The sequence below is a fragment of the Choloepus didactylus genome, chromosome 15, assembly GCF_015220235.1.
Source record: "Choloepus didactylus isolate mChoDid1 chromosome 15, mChoDid1.pri, whole genome shotgun sequence".
NCBI classification, from domain to species: Eukaryota; Metazoa; Chordata; class Mammalia; order Pilosa; family Megalonychidae; genus Choloepus; species Choloepus didactylus.
In genome coordinates this window covers 25,414,695-25,432,989 of record NC_051321.1, presented here as the reverse complement: position 1 = coordinate 25,432,989, position 18,295 = coordinate 25,414,695, and positions in this window count along the sequence as shown.

Below are 18,295 nucleotides of genomic sequence, written 5' to 3'. Positions count from 1 at the left end.
AACCTTTAAGGATATTTGTGGCTGATTAATAAACCAGAAGGCATGTTTATTAAATCATCAGTCAATTGATTGCATCTGTGGCTGATTACATCAATGAAGGGAGTGTCTTCTGTAATAAGAAAATTCAATCAGCTGGATTTAATCCAATCAATTGAAGACTTTAAGGGAGAAGAGAGAGAATCTTCATTTCTTCTTCACTCAACCAGCCTCTCCTGGCGAATTCAATGAAGACCCTCACTGGAGTGCCAGCTTGCTTGAATTTCTCTTCAGCCAGCCAGCCTTTTCTGGGGAGTTGACTGAAGACCTTCATCGGAGTTGTCAGCTCACTGCCTGCCCTACGGAATTTGGAATTGCACATCTTGCCTTACAGAATTTGGACTCATGCATCTCCACATTTGTGTGACACACTTCTATAAATCTCGTATTTACAGATGTCTCCTGTTGGTTCTGTCTCCCTAGAGAACCCTGACTAATACACCATGTGACAGAGGCATCTGAGATGCCAGCAGCCTTTCTTCAGACAAAGTGTCCTCCTGTCGATACCTTAATTTGGACATTTTAATGGCCTTAAAATTGTAACTTGTAAGCTAATTACATTTTTAAAAGCCAGTCTGTTCTGGTATATTACATTTTGGCAGCTTTAGCAAACTGAAACAGTGTGCAAGTTTTGCATGGAGATGTATTTCAAATCTCTTGGATATATAGTTAAGAATAGAACTGCTGGGTCATATAGCAGCTCTATGTTTAATTTTTGAGGAATTGTCCAACTGTTTCTGAAAGCAAATGCATCATTTTACATCCCTAACAGCAACATATGAGGGCTCCAGTTTTTCCATATTCTTTCCAACACTTATCTTTTTTATTATACCTATCCTAGAGGATATGAGGCAGTATATCACTGAGGTTTTGGTTTGCATTAAGGCTTTTGATTTGAATTTCCCTAATGACTAATGATACTGAACATCTTTTCATGGGTTCTATTATGTTCCCCATAAAAGCCATGTTCTTTAGTGCAATCTTGTTGGGGCAGACTTACTAGTCTTTTGATTGGGGTGGGACTTTGATTAGGTTTTTTTCATGGAGCTGTGGCCCCACCCTTTCTGGGTGGGTCTTAATCAGATTACTGGAGTCGTTTAAGGGAGCTCATGGAGAGAAGGTGCTCAGAGAAGCTAAGAGAGACATTTTGGAGAGAAGCTAAGATATATAATCTAGAGCTTGCTCCTGGAAGAAGCTAAGAGCCAACACAGACCCAGATGCTTGGAGATGCTGGGAGATGCAGACAGAAGGACATCAGGAGATGCTAAGCTAAGAGATGAAGCCCAGAGTGTGCCTCAGAGAAGCTAAGAGAGAACTTCCAGAAGCTTAGAGAGAAACACCCCAGGAAAACCAAGCAGAGAGCTGAGAGAAGCTAAGACAGACAGAAGCCCAGAGACATTTGGAGAAAGTCATTTTATAACGCAACCCAGGAGCAAAGGACCAGCAGATGCCAATCATGTGCCTTCCCAACTGACAGAGGTATTCCGGATGCCACTGGTCTTCCTTCAGTGAAGACATCTTTTGGTTGATGCCTTAGTTTAGACATTTTTATAGCCTTAGAACTGTACATTTGTACCCTAATAAACCCCGTTTATAAAAGCCAATCCATTTCTGGTGTTTCGCATTCTGGCAGCTTTAGCAAACTGGAACAATGGGCTGATTCATTATTTGTATATTTCCTTTGGAGACATGTTTATTAAAATTTCTTTGCCCATTTAAAATTTACCTATGTTTTATTGTTTAATTGTAAGAGTTCTTTATAAACTCTGAATTCTAGAGCCCTATTAGATACACGATTTTCAAATTATTGTCTCCCATTCTGTAGGCTGTCTTTATACTTTCCTGGTAGTGACACACAAAGCTTTGACACACAAAGCTTTTTTAAAAAATTAATAAATTCCCATTTATTTATTTTTCTTTGATTGCTGTGTTTATCAAGTCATATTTTAGAAACTATTACCTAATCCAAGATCAGAAAGATTTTACATCTCTGTTCTTGCCTAAGAGTTTTGCAATTTAAGCTCTTAATTCAGGTCTCTGATTATTTTGAGTTAATTTTTGCATATGGTGTGTGTTGGGGATTGATTAATGTATCTACAAAAAAGACATGTTGAACTCTTAATCCACATTCCTGTGGGTGTGGACCTATTTGTAAATGGGATTTCTGAAGATGTTATTATTTGTTCAAGTATGGCCAAATTGAAACAGGGTACATCTTAATCTATATGACTGGAAGTCTTATAAAGAAAGTAAATTTGGTTAAAGTCAGTTAGAAGAATCCAGAAAGTCAGTAGATGTCAGAATTCAGAAGCAGCAAGAGAGGAGAGGTTTATCAGCATGTAATGGAGCATTGCCTCACCAGAATGCTACCAATCCTGAGAGAAAGTATGGCCTTGCCAACATCTTGTTTAGGGACTTCTAGCCTTCAAAACTGTTATACAATACATGCTTGTTGTTTAAGCAACCCCCGTTAGCTGTTTGTCAAAGGAGCTCTGGCAAACTAAGACAGCGTGTCTGAGATAGGGTTCCAAAATCATTCTTTTATATATAAATTATCCAGGTATTTTGAGATCTTTTTTCTTTTTAAAATATAGGCATTTTACAGCTATAATTTTCCCTGTAAACACTGCTTTAGCTGCATCACATAAATTATTGTATGTTGTATTTTTTATTTCACTCATTTCAGAGTGTTTTCTTATTTTCCTTGTGATTTATTCTTTGACCATTAATTATGTAGATAGATGTGGTTTAATTTCTAAGTATTTGTGGATTTCTCAAATTTCTTTGTTACTAATTTCTAATTACATTCCATTGTGGTTAGTAAACATTCTTTGTAAAATTTCAATCCTTTTACATTTACTAAAGCTTGTTTTATGGCCTAACGTAATATCCTGGAGAATGTTCCATGTGTACTTGACATATGTATTTTGTTGTTCCATATATGTCTGTTAGGTATGGTTGTTGATGGTATTCAAGTTTATATTTCATTGTTGATCTCAGGGCTGGTTGTTCTAATGATTACTGAAAGTGGGGTATTGATGTTTCCACTACTATTGTAGAAAAATCTATTTCTCCCTTCAATTCTTTCATTTGTTGCTTTGTGTGTGTTTGATAGTCTCGTGTTAAATGCACATGTTTATAATTGTTAAATTATTTTTAATGGATTATTTTTCATTATAAAATGTCCTTCTCTGTCTCTTATAACAACTGTTGTCATAAAGTCTAGTTTTTCTGATATTAGTATAGCTACTCTAGCTCTCTTTTGGTTATTTTTTTCATGGTCATCTTTTTACAACCTTTTATTTTCAAACTTTTTCATCTTTTTACTTCCAAGCAATCTAAATTGTTTTTCTCATAGACAGCATATAGGTGGATGAATTTTTTATTGTGTCTGGAACTCTCTGGTTTTTGTTTGCATGATTTAATCCACTTATATTTAATGTAATAACTGAAAAGGTAGGACTTACGTGTGCCACTTTGCTATTTGATTTCTATATCTCTTATGTCTTTTTTATTCCTCCATCCATCTATTACTTCATCTTTTGTGTGTTAGTTCTTTTATTTTGTACTATATTAATGATCTTGTTGTTGTCATTATATTTTTAAGTGATTTTCTTAGAGATTGCCATGCGAATTACAATTAGCTTCTTAGCTTATAACATTCTGGTCTGGGTTTAATCTGAATGGAATTACAATAGTATACAAAAACTTTGTTCCTATTAAGCACCCTTTCCTCTCCTGTCCTTTGTGCGATTATTGTAATACAAATTGCATCTTTATACATAGCATGGCCATTCACACAGATGTATAATTATTGCTTTATGCAGTTATCTATTAAATTAATGGTAGAAAAAAGAATTACAAAAAATTACATTTATACCGTGTTTTATATTTATCTAGGTAGTTACCTTTCCCACCACTCTTTATTTCATCATTTGAATTCAAGTTATTCTCTAGTACTCTTATTTCTGCCTAAAGAATTCCCTTTATCATTTCTTGTAGCTCATGTCTGCTAGTGACAATTTCTCTCATTTTTTTTTTTTTTTGTTTATCTAGAAATGGGTTACTTTCTCTGTTCATTTCTTAAGAATAGTTTTGCTCAATATAGAATCTTGGTTGTTGGGTGTTATCTGTCTGCACTTTGAATATGTCATTCCACTGTGTTCTTGCCTCCATGGCTTCCGATGAGAATTCAACTGGAAATTATTGAGGATTCCTTGGATATGATGGTTCACTTCTCTGTTGCTGTGCTCAAGATTCACTCTTTGTCTGTGGCTTACAATAGTTTGATTATTATGGATCTAGGTGTGAATCTCTTTGAGTGATAAACTCCTGCTCCTTGTTTGTGGGGTTTCTTGGATGTGCAGATTAAAGTTTTCTTAAAATTTGAGAATTTATTGGCCATTATTTCTTGAAATATTGTTTCTTCTCCTTCTCTTCCTCCTCTCTTTCTGAGACTCCCATTATGCACATGGTGGTATACTAGATGGTGTCTCACAGGTATCTGAGGCTCTGTTCATTTTTTTTCATTCCTTTTTCCTTTACTACTTAAATTAGATAAACTAAATTTACCAATTCTCAGGTTTGCTGATTTCTTTGCTCTGCTTAGTCAAATCTGATATTCAATTTTTTTGTAAGACTTTGCAAAGGATAGGTGTTAATTCTTCTCAGAATATTTGGTAAAATTTACCTGTGAAGCCATCTGGTCCTGGGAGTTTCTTTTTTGGGAGGTGTTTGATTACTGATTCAATCTCTTAACCAGATACTGGTTTTTGAGATCTTCTATTTCTTCTTGAGTCAGTGTAGGTAGATTGTGTGTTTTCAAGGAATTTGTCCATTTAGGTTATCTAATTTGTTGGTGTACAGTTGTTCATAATATCCCCTTATAGTCCTTTTCATTTCTGTGTGATTGGCACTAATGTCCTCGCTTTCATTTCTGATTTTAATTATTGTTATCCTCTTTTTTCTTTGCCAGTCTAGCTAAAGGATTGTTGATTTTATTGATCTTTTCAAAGAATCAACTGTTAGTTTTGTTGACATTCTCCATTGTTTTTTAATTCTCTATCTCATTAATAACTGCCCTAAATTTGTTATTTCCTTCCTTTTGCTCAGTTTAGGTTTAGTTTGCTCTTCTTTTTCTAGATTGTCTACTTTTGAGGTATGGTCTCAAATTTGAGAGTTAGAATGCAGAATTTGGGTACCCAGGATTGACGTGGGGGTAGGGAATGAGGAGTTAATGCTTAAATTGGACAGTTTCTGTTTGAGTTGACTGTAACATTTTGGTTATGGATGGTAGCAATAGCAGCACAGTATTATGAATGTAATTAACAGCACTGAACTATATATTTCAATGTAGTTAAGAGGGAAATTTTTAGATTGTATATATACTAGAAAAATTAAAAAAACTCAAAGACTGTACAACACAAATAGTGAACCCTATTGTAAATGAACAATAATTATAAATATATTTTTTATGAATTGTAGCTAATGTAACACACTAATGCAAGGTGTTAATAATAGGGTGGTATATGGAAACTGTACTTTCTGTATGATTTGTCTGTAAACCTACAACTTTTCTAATAAAAAGAATCTGATCTTGGCTCCTTCTAGTGAATTTTTCATTTTAGTAAGTATACCTTTCAAAATCTTCAGATGTTCTACACCACAAATTTCACCAATATCACTCAGTTAGACGATTTCTAATTTCAGTTGAGATGTCAACTGATGAATTATTTTGAAATGTTTATTTATTGTTTAAATATTTGGGATTTTCCTAGCTATATTATTAATTTCAAGTTGAATTTTGCTACCGTCATGCAGAATAACTTTGAATGAATTTCATCCTTTTAAATATGTTAAAATTTGTTTTATTGCCTAGTGAGTGGTCTATCTAGATCAAAGTATTCTGGTGCATTTGAAAATAATTTTTACCCTACAGTTGTTAGATAAATAAAAATTAGATCAGCTTGGTTACTAGTGTTTTTCAGATTATCTAAAGTTTTACTGAATCTTTGGCTTACATTACTAACAATTGCTGAGGGGTGTTAAAATCTTCAGCCATGACAAGGATTTTTTTCCCTTTAATTTCCTCAATTTTTTTTTGCTGTTTCATGCCTTTTGGCTTTTTTTACTAAGCACATTTACAAAGTTGTCATATCTTTCAGATGAATGGTCTCATTCATCATTGTGAAACATCCCTCTATATCTCTGATAATGTCCTTTATCTAAGTGTCTATATATCTGATAGTAATAAATCCACTCCAGACTTCTTGTACTTACTGTTTGCACACTATTTCTTGCTCCTTCTATTTACTTTCAAACTATCTGTGCTTTATATTTATGTATGTCTCTTTTGCATGTCACACTGTTGATTTTGTGTTTTGATTGACTGTCAGTCTCAGTCTTTTAATTGGAATGCTGTGGCATTTTAATATTTAATATAGTTATTGATATAGTTATCTTTATGTCTACTATATTGTTTTATGTTGTCTCCTCTTTTTTGTTGTTATTCTTATTCTGTTATCCCTTTCCTGCCTTTTCTAATTTTTTTGAATATTTTTTAGTATACTATTGTAATGTATCTATTGGCTTTTTTCTATATTTCTTTGTATTTTTAATTACAATAGGGATTAAAATTTACATATCTAAACTTTAACAGTTTACTTAGACTTAATATCGTATCACTTCACTTAAATTTGAGGATGCTATAATTTTTATTTTAAAACCAGCATATAAATATCAAAGAAATTAAGAGGAAAAATGCATTCATTTGCATTTACCTATATATTACTATTTCAGATAATTATTCATTAATTCTAATATTGAAATTTCCTTTGGGTATTATTTTTCTCCAGTTTGTAGAATTTCCTTTAGTATTTCTTGTAGAGAAGAGCTGTCAGTGACAACTGCTGTTAGTTTTCCCCTTTCTGAAATGTATGTATTTTGCCTTCATCCCTGAAGGATATTTTTGCTAGATATGGTAGAATTCTTGGTTGACACTATTTTTTTTTGTTTCTCTTTTTCAGTTCTTTAAACGTGTTCATGCATACCACCTTTACGTCTCCAGAATTTGTAATGAAAAATCTATAGTCATTTGAACCCTTACTCCCTTGTATATAATGTGCTATTTGTTTGCATGGCTGCATGGGTCCCTGAGGTTTTACATATCCTTATTTATGTATTTTTGTTTTAAAATTGGACGATTTGTATCAATTTTTCTTTAAGTTCACCAGTTATTTTCTTTATTTCCTTTGCTATGGAACCCATGTAGTGGTTTTTAAAATTTTCAGTTGGAAAATTAATATTTTGGTCTTTTTGATTATTTCTATTTCTCTGTTGAGATTTATCATCATTTCATTCATATCGTGTATATAATAGCTGCCCTAAAGTCTCTGCCTGATAATTATAACATTTGGGTCAACCTTTGCATATTGACTTGTTTCTTGAGAACATATTCCACTTTCCTTATTCTTAGTATGTTGAGTAATTTGGGATTACATACTGGGAATTATGAAAGTTTTATTCCATACATTCTGAGTTCCTTTATAATTACCTGCTGAACATTGATGTTTTAGCAGACCATCCATACAGGTTCAAACAAGTTCTGTCTCACCTTTCCTGAGTTATTATTCAAATCTCAATTCAGTTCTCAGAGTCTTTGACCTCCTGATTTGGGTCTATCCAGTAACATGCATGGTTCAGGGATTAGGCTAAGATTTGGACAAGTGTTCCAAATCTCAGTTAAATTCTCAGGAACTTTGATCTTTTGGTTCGGGTCTGTTCTGGGTAGGCATAAGTCAGGGGTTTTCTTGGTATTGATGGGAATTGTTGAAATATTATTTCAGTTCCCAATGTCTTTGCCATATTTGTTGGAATGGCTCTGTTCTGCACATGCCTGATTTAGTAGGCTGATGCTCTTGTGAGTGGTTCTACTTTCAGGAAAGCTTTCTGTTCCAGTTTGCTAAAGCTGCAGTTATGCAAAATACCAGAAATGGATTGGCTTTTATAAAGGGGACTTAATAGGTTACAAATTTACAATTCTAAAACTGTCCAAACTAAGGCATCAACAAAAGGATACCTTCACTGAACAATGACCGATGGCACCCAGAACAGCTCTGTCAGCTGGGAAGGCATGTGGTTGGCATCTGCTGTTCCTTTGCTCCCAGACTGTATTTCAAAATGGCTTTCTCCAAAATGTCTCTGGGTTTCTCTTAGCTTAGCATCTCCGAGCACCCTTCTGTCTGCATCTCCAAGCATCTCTAAGTATCGGCAAGCCTCTGTTGGGGTGTTTTGTCCTCTCTTAAGCTTCTCCGGAGCAAACTCTGGGCTAGCATTTCAAAGCATCAGCAAGCGTCTCTCCAAAGCCTCTCTCTGCTGCTCTTGGTGCTTTTTCCTCTCTCTGCTCTGTGTGAGCTTCCTTTAAAGGACTCCAGTAAACTAATCAAGACCAACCCTGAATGGGTGGGGTCAAATCTCCATGGAAACACCCTAATCAATAACATTAATAAATCTGCCCCCACAAGAGTACATTAAAGAATATGGCTTTCTTTTTTTGGGGGAGGAGTGCACAATATATCCAAATCGGCACACTTTCCTATACTGGTTTCTATCTGTCTCATGCATACATGATTCAGTGGCTAGGCTGAGAGATATGCAGGTTCATACACAGAATTAGAGATTCTTAATTTTCTCTTTCCTCTGAGACTTGCCCTCATATTTCCTGCTTCTTGGACTCTTTTCTAGCAAATGGGGCTTGTGCTTAGGGATAACACATCAGAAAGCAAAAAGAAGACAACTCTCCTTTGTGTGGGTTACTTCTCAGTTTTACCACCCCTCCACAATCCACTAGCTTTTGTTTACTTTTCAGAATCCTCATACCATTGTATTAGGTTTTATTTTCCAGAGATGTTATTTGTAATCAAGAGGAGGAAAGGGCCTGTAGGGTTTTTCCCTTCTATAATGGAACCATAACTTTCATATTTAATATTATAATTTTAAAATATTTTATGTGAACTGCAAAATTCTCCTTAGTTTTCACACCATTGTTTGGTCATTCTTGAGTGCTGTATCACTATTTAACTGCTCAGACCGCTTTTACATTCTGTAAAGGCAAACTTATTGCATGGCCCACAAACTTTCCTTGGTTCTGTCTTGATGTAAAATCATCCCGTTCCTCCTACCCATGGCACACTGTACACTAAATTCAGGGTACACACTGGACACACTTATCACAGGTGAGCTGCATATCTGTCAAATATGCTCACCAGCATGGCCCAGCACACATGTGGGAAATATAGCCATGTGTGCCTTGATCAACAAGGCCATTAATGTGGTTTAATTGTCTGTGCATACTGGAAGTGTGTTCACTGTTGCTGGGCATGTTAAAGGAGAGTAGGAAAAATAAGGAAGGGAAAGCAAATTAATTAATACCTGTTGAGTGTCTGCTACATGTTACACCAGCCTAAGAACTCTGCACATGCAATCTCCTTTAAACCTCAAAATAACCCTAGTTAATACATTTTAGCCCCATTACCAGGCAAAAACAAATGAGGAGGAGGGGGCAAGATGGTGGCATAGAGAGAAATGGAATTTATTTAGTCCCCTGGAACAATTAAAGAGCAACCAGGAACAACTAGTAAATAATTTTGAATAACTGCTGGGGGACAACTATCACTGTCCACACATTGTACACCAACCTGGATTAGGAGGAATGCCTGAGATCACAGCATAAAAGCTGTAAGTAAAAGCTGTGGACCCAAGCCAGGAGCCCCCTCCCCCACGGCAGCCTGAACTGCAAAACCTCGCTGTGGTAGAAAGCAGCATTCCTGGAGTGAGCAAATATAGCTCAGTCCAGCTCCATCTGGGGTTTTAATTAACAAATGTGGACTGTTCAATACAAGCTACAAACCCCCAACAAGCAGACAGAGGCTTTTAGTGACTACTGACCTTTAAGAACCAGAAGACTCACCTGTGCCAGGAGGGAGATCTCAGAAGACCAGGTGTTACCTCTGGCCAATGAGTAAAAATAAGGGGCCAAGTACTGGCTCTAAAAGGGGGCTTTCTGTCCTTTTTTCTCTCTCTCAGCCTGAGGGACTCAGAGGAGAGAGCTGCAGCCATTTTCAGTTCACAGGGCTCTGACCCAGACAGGGGTGGAGATAGGAGAGTCAGAGGGACTATTCAAATGCAGACGATAACTCCCTCAGGGATGTATCTTCCCTAAGAGAAAGGAGGTGGGGCCCAGCTTTCCCTTCAGAACCAAACCCCAGAACTTGGGGCAAAACAGCCAAAACGGAAACTGAAGGGGCCACATCTCCTCACACTAGTTGGGAGCTACAGGCTGACAGGTGCCACCTCCTGGGAAGGTTAGGAAAAGCACAGTGATTGGAGACCTCAAAGGAAAGTCTGTCTTTCTTCTAAGATGTACCTTGAATATAACCCCATTCTGAGACCTCAAACTGTTCTCGTCTGGAAAAATCTGACTGGGGTAACAAAGGAAACCAGATGCCTAGACAGCAGAACATGACAATCTATACTAGGAAAAATGAAGATATGGCCCAGTCAAAGGAACAAATTTACACCTCAACTGACATACAGTAGAGATATTGTCTCACTTTAATGAAACAATCTATTAAAGATTTTCAAAGAAATATGCTAAATCAAATAAAAAAACAAATCAATGAGTTCAGGGAAGATATAACAAAAGAATGTCAACCTTGCAAGGTGTTAAAAATAGGATGGTATTGGAGAAAAATATATAATCAATGCAAACTGGAGACTATAGTTAACAGAAACATTGGATTATGCTTCCTTTAATGTAACAAAGGCAATATACCAAAGCTAAATGCCTTTAAGAGGGGGACATAAGGGAGGGGTATGCGACTTTTGGCATTGGTGATGTTGTCTGACTCTTTTATTCTACTTTAGGTTAACTCTTTCTTTTGTTGCTTTTTAGCTGGCATGTTTTTTTTTTCTTTGTCTCTCTACCTTCTTTGACTCCTCCTCCTTCTTTGTGGAAGAAATGGATATGTCCTTATATAGATTGTAGCGATGGTGGTGAATACATAAATATATCACTGTACAGGGAACCATCGATCATTTAGTTAGGATTGAAAGTATGGTGGGTGAACAAAACCGTCTTAAAAAAAAAAAACAGATTGATGTAAAAACCTTGAGGGCACTACACTGAGTGAAATAAGTCAGACACATAAGAACAAATATTGCAGGGTCTCACTGATATGAACTAATTATAATATGTAAACTCATAGGTATGTAATGTAAGTTAAAAGGATATAGAACAAGGTTAAAGAATGGGGAGTGACTGCTTATTATGAGCAGAATGTTCAACTAGTTTGAACTTAAGTGTTTGGAAATGGACAGAGGTGACAGTAGCATGTTATTGTGAGAATAACTAACAGTGCTGAATGGTGGGAGAATGTGGTAGAAAGGGGAAGCTTAGAGTCACATATGTCACCAGAAAGAAAGTTGGAGGTTAAAAGATGGGAAGGTATAAAACAGTGAATCTTGTGGTGGACAATATCCATGATTACACTGTACAAATATTAGAAATCTCTTTCATGAACTATAACAAATGTATGACACTATAACCAGAAGTAATAATTGAAGGGTATATACCTTTTATACCTATTGCAAACTATGTACTACAGTTAGTAGCATTTAACATTCTTTCATTAATAGTAACAAATGTACTATACCGATACTATAAGTCAATAATGGAGGTGGGGTGGTTAGGGGCATGGGAGGATTTGAGTTTTCTCTTTTTTGTCTTTATTTATTTTCTGGAGTAATGAAAATGTTCTAAAAATTGAAAAAAAAATATTGTGATATATGCACAGCTGTATGATGGTACCATGGGCAATTGATTGTGCACTTTGGATCTTTGGATAATTGCATGGTATGTAAACAATCTCAATAAAATTAAATCAAAAAACAAAAACAAAACAAAACAAAACAAATGTCTCAGATAAGAACTATGCCTGGATAATATAACTAGCAAATGGAAAATCTAGAATTCTATTCAAAAGTATATGATGCCAAATCTCACGTGAACCCATCCGCAAAAAAAAAGGAACAACTTTTCAAGAAAAAGGCGCACATCATTTCTCATCTCAACCTATGCCACTCTTGTGGATAAATTATATAACAATGTGGCAGTATACTGCAGTGGTTAAGAGTGAAGATTAAGGATTGAGATCCTGGTTGACATTTACTGTCTGACAGAGTTAAATTTCTTAGTAGAGTTACTGTGAGAAACAGTTTAGGCAAAGAATTTAGCACAGAGCCAGGTACATAATTAACATTAAATAAGTTTATTCCACTTCTGTTATTATTGAATAATAGTAGGAATAGATTCACTGTTCACTATCATGGAGTGTGCAGGTAAGTAACATGCATGTCTTCTTTTTACATTGGCCCAAGACCAGTCATACAGATTCAGTATATCTAGGATTCAGCCCTCTGAATTTCAAAGTAAATATATATTTCTCCCAGGTAATTATTAGGTTTATTTAGCTAAAGGACTGAAAAGTCCTCTCATGTTCTACAGATTCAAGGATTAGTGTGAACCATTTGAAGAAGATTCTATGGGGGAGTTAGAGTTGATTTTCATGTGGAAATATAAACACTAAATAAATTCATATTGATACTCCTATCTCATTCATACAGAAAATTTAAAATCAACCGCAGGTTAGAGGTATAAGAAAAAGAACCTCAAAGACCCTTAAAAATAGTCAAGAACTAGAATTCACAGCACATTTTTCATATTTGAAGTCTTCGCAAGTTTTCTTTATTTTGTTTCAAGCCTCATATTACTTTTGCACTTTCTCCACCTTGCTAAGATCTGCACGTTCAAGAAAGCACACAGCCATAGGAGGCAAAGAAATCACATGCCTAAAAATAACACTCTAGATATATGACTCAGGGTCAATTTCTTAGACAATGCATAAGTAAAATTCAGAGAGATTGAACTTGATGGAATGAAAAATGCCCATTAATAAAGCCTATTTTTCCAAATCCATAGGAACAATACAATTTGGATTTTTATTTCCCCCAAAGTCTATCTCATTAATCATCTTGAAAGAGATTTTTAGCCAGTTTTCCTGTGACGGGCAAAGGGAAATTAAAGTATCCCCATTCATCAGAAAATATAGTAAAGATTAGGAATGAAATACATTCACTGTTTTGTGGAAACTCTTTCTGTGAAGAGCCTGATAGATGTGGACATATGAACTTTGACTTCCTATATTGCAAATGTTTACTATGGAAAGAATTATTCCTTCTCTAACTACTACAACTAAATACATATGTAACATAAATACATAATCAGGCATAATCTTTCACCAATATAAAGGTAAACAAAGAACTGGGAAAATTACTTAAAATATATATGAAAGAAAATAGTTATCTTCAAAATATAAAGCATAAACACTATTCATTCATTCAATATGTAAATATCAAAAATATATACATCAAAATTCATGGATGAAGTAATGTCAAGGCTTATGAACATATTTTATATCTTCATTGTATATCTTAATCCAAATAATTGCATTGACAATTTAAAACATGGACATTAAACCCTGAAATATATTTGCTTATTGATTTAATGGATTACTGGTGAAGTTTCTAAGGTTCTTTTAAATAATACTATTCAGTATGAGCCTTCTCATATACCTCTAGTGGGAATGTAAATTGATAAACTACTTCTAAATTGTGGTAAAGCATCATTGATCTTAAAAGTATGCCCAGAATTTGACCTGGCAATTTCTCTAACAATTTATTCTAATAAATTCATTATAGATGTACTTAAACAGCTTTTTCTATAAAGATGTATAGCCCTGTTTGTATTTTATCAGACAACCTAAATCTCTTAATATTTGCTAAGTAAATTATGAAACATTTCTACTGTGGAATCCTACATAAACATACAATTTATTTTCATGAAAAAAATGAAAGGATATCTAAGGAAAAGGCTTCCAACTTTTCAGATGGTGAGATTGTCTTTACAATTTTGTAACCAGAGTGAATTTGTCTTTTTCTGGTTAGAAAATAAACAGCTAATTGGCTATCTAATCAGTGTAATATTAAACATCATATCCTGTCTGCATATATTATTATTTATGCCTTGGAGGCCTAGGAAGACATCGTTTAGCTGTCTTGTCTGAATGCTGCTCTGAGACCAGCATGCTATGAAGAAGTCTTGGATAAAAGAACAGAGAAATTCTCAGCTTTCCATGCTATCTTACGTGGAAAGACATTGCTGAATCAATATACCTGTATATGTTAGCCCAGACAACAGACATAGAATAACCACACAGGAAGCACAGAGAATCATGCAAAAAAAAAAAAACACAACACAACAACATTTGAGTCCACTAAGTGCCAGAGTGATTTGTTACTGAGCATGAGATAAATGAAACCCTATTTTAAAAAATATCCTTTTTTCTCCAAAATAATCTCTAGATTCAACATAATTGCAATCAAAACCCTGCCATGATGCTCTGTAGAAACTGACAAACTAATTCTAAAATTTTAAATAGAAATACAAAGGTTCTAGGATAGCCAAAACAATCTTATAAAAGATAAGGTGAGAAAACAATGACTAATTTTAAGACATAATAGCATTACAATTATCAAGACACTTGGTAATGGCATAAGGATAGACAAATTATTCAAAGGAACAGAAGAGAGATTAAATAAATGCATGCATGCATAGATTATCAATTGATTTTGACAAAGTGGCCTGGGTGCTTCAATAAGAAAGGAAAGTCATTTTACTGAATGGTGCTGGTATAACCATTTATCGATAAGAAAAAAATAAATAAAATAATCCCTGACCTCTGCTTCACACTATACACATGTTAGAGACAGTAGCAAGACCCATAATACATTAAAACTGGAATTATAAAACTAGAAAAAATCTAAGATATTCTCTTTGCAAAGAGAGTATCTTTGAAAACTTGTGGTAGGTGTTATTTCTTAGAGCAAAGAAATAATCATGAAAAAAATCAATTGGATTTTGTAAATTTTTTAAATATGACCATTAAAAGATGCCATTAAGGAAATGAATAAAGAATATACAAATTATAAAAGAATATTTGTAGTACATATAGACAACAAAGTATTTATATTCAGGATACATAAAAATATCTAATAATTCATAATAAAATGAAAAAGCAACCTGAATAACATAATTAAAAATAACCTAGTAAAAGTGACTACAAAGACTTGAAAGATATTTTACAAAAGAGGACGTATTAGTAGCCAATAATACATGCAAAGAAGCTTAACATATTAAGCATCAGAGAAATGAAAATTTAAACCATAATGAGATACCACTTTGTGCCTACTGGAGTGGATTAAAAAAAAAAAAAGAAAACAAATGTTGGCAGGGAGAAGGAGTATGGAATGCTCATCAATTTGTGGTCAGAATGTAAAATGGTTAAATCACACTCAAGAACAGTTTGACAGTTGCTTTTAATGTTAAATGTACATCTACCCTTTGACCCTGCAGACCCACCCCTATGGATTCAAACAAACAAACAAGAAATGATAACATAGTTTTACAAAAAGGGGTAGGAAGTGGATTTATGGCCATGCTATTCTTACTATTCAAAAACTTAAATTTCTCTCAGAGAAATTAATACATAATTCTTGTGGAGCATCCACAAAGTAGAATCCCAGTCAGTAATAAATACTGCCACTAATAACATAGATGGACCTCGAGATTTTCTTTTGAGCAAAATAAGCCAGGCACTGAAGAGTGCATACTGCACCATCCCATTTACATGAAGTACTAGAACAAGCAAAACAAATCTATAGTGATAGAAATCAGACCAGCAGTTTCCCCCGTTGTGTGAGGTACAGATGGTTATTAACTTGTAAGGGGCAAGAGGGAACTTTCAGGGAAGCTGGAAATGTTAAATCTTGATTGGGATGGTTGTTATGTGGGTGCATATAGTTGTCAAAACTCATCAAAAGTTACTCTTAAGATCAATGTATTTTACTGTATATGGACTATTTGACTCAATAAAAAGAAAAGTATAATAAATCCACAACCTCATATTTTATAATGCTTGTATTTCCTTGTACTCCAAAACAATAAGGCTGGCAAATGGCCCTCTCCCCTTTCTTGATATAGGAGGCTCTCAGATTTTAGGATCTTAAAGAAATGCCTAAAATTGTCTGAAGCAAAAGAAATCTGTTCCCTTAATTTTCCTGACTTAGGGTCAAACTGAGTAATTTTCTTCCATGGACTTGTCTTTTGTTTCTCCGTTTTCATAATGACTTTTCCTGGCATTTAACGTTTTTTCTTGAATAAATCCCAGGATTTATGAGGATATTTTTTCCAGTCTCTCATTTATTCTGGGTTTTTAATGTTTCCTTCATGAACATGACATTCTATTTTTGCCCTCTTCCTTTTATTTTTGCTTTCCATGGAATTTATGTAAGAGAGAAAAAAACAGAGATATAAATATGGATATATATATAGCATTTTTCTGATTCGTTAAGAGAAGCCCCGTTGGCTATAAACTCCTAGTGCCAGCATTGTAGCAAGAATAAGGTTAGTTTCTTACAAATTCAGAGTAATGACAAGTTCTATGTGGAATGTGGAGGACTATCTTAAGATCCATATGGAACTCAAAGAATCAACTGCCATGACCAGGCTGCTAGGAGCAGTTTTCCAAAAAGGTGCTTGGAATCCTAAGCATCGCTGGGCTGACATTTTCCGTTGACTGTGTGGGAGTCTCCAGTGGAGGAGTTAGGGGTAAAATTATAGTTCTGACAACAGTAGAAGAGGGTGAGTCTGTTTTCTCCCTATCCATGCAGCTGATTAACAATAAAGAAGCAAATGCTCTTTGAATCACATTTTTAACAAAGCAGAATGGATTAGACAGGTCTCAAACATGTTTTTCCAACTAATGCTCTTACATGGCTTAAAATTATACTGACACAGAAAACAATTGCTGGCCCTTTTAAACTAATGTTGCAATACCATCGATAATTTCCTCTGAGTAGCTCAGACGTGAATGAATGAATCATTGCAGAAAGCAATTTTCCACAATAAGTTCTACCTACTGGAATCTTAATACATCATAGATGGGGTAAAAGCTTTCAATTGAAATAAAACTGAAAGCTGCTCTGAAGCAAAACCTAAACCCCGAGGGTGAGACTGCAGTGAATATATTTAGAAATATTCACTTCTTTCCTCAAAGTTCCTGGTTCCAAGCATCTTTCTTAAGCACACAGCAATTTACTTTGTAAAGAAATCCAGTGACACAAATGGCTTTCAACAATCCCTCACAGATTCCATTTCTCCTCAACATGGATTGGCTTTCCTTGATGGGATATCATCTTGCAAACAACTTATAAATTTTTCCTCAGAGGTTTCTCTTCCTCTACTCTTCAACATGCCACAGATATACAGATGCTCATTGGAAAACTAAGGCAACTTAAAAAATCAAACATCAGCTCCTGGGATGCTGTAACAGGAAGTAAACCATGCATCCATGCTCCAGACAGCTTTACAGGCTTTCTAATGTTGCTGACAATTACAAAAGAATTTTGTTTTTTGTGTTTGTTTGTTTTTTGCTCCAGTTTTAATTTATTTTTGAATTGTTATTATGTATCCACTCTTGCTATTTATTCATTTGTTTGCTTTCTTTATTGAAGATCTTTTCCTCTAAGCTGGGGCAAGACTTAAGCAGGCAAACCCATTCAGCTCTACTTGCTTGATATGTTTGCAGATCTAAGGAAGGTCTTCTATGAGGAACAGGAAACCAGGGAAGGAAAAATTTAAGAAAAATATGTATCTAGTCCATACAAAACAAGGTACTAACACAAAAGCCAGCCAGATTCTTCAAATGTTCCTTCCTTTTCATAATGGATGCAAATTTACTTCTGATTTTATATTGCTTCCACCATGAGAGCTATGTTTATCCCTCCAATGATTTAACAGGCGCTTGTAAACAGAGAGGGTTTTTAGTGTGCTTCAACAGTGCCGCCATACTCAAACTGTGTTGAGATGCCTGCAGAATGATTTTGTTCAATATCAACTTATGACAGGTGAAAGTGGTTACAAATAATATTATTTCTGACCAGTTGAATCACAGCTTTGAGGGGGCTGAGGAATATAGAATTGACACAGCTTGTAATAGCAGAAGCAGAGTTTATGGGGAGGAAACAAACAATACAGGATTTGGCTCCTTTTTTCATCCTTTACTGATTACATAAACGTATTAAC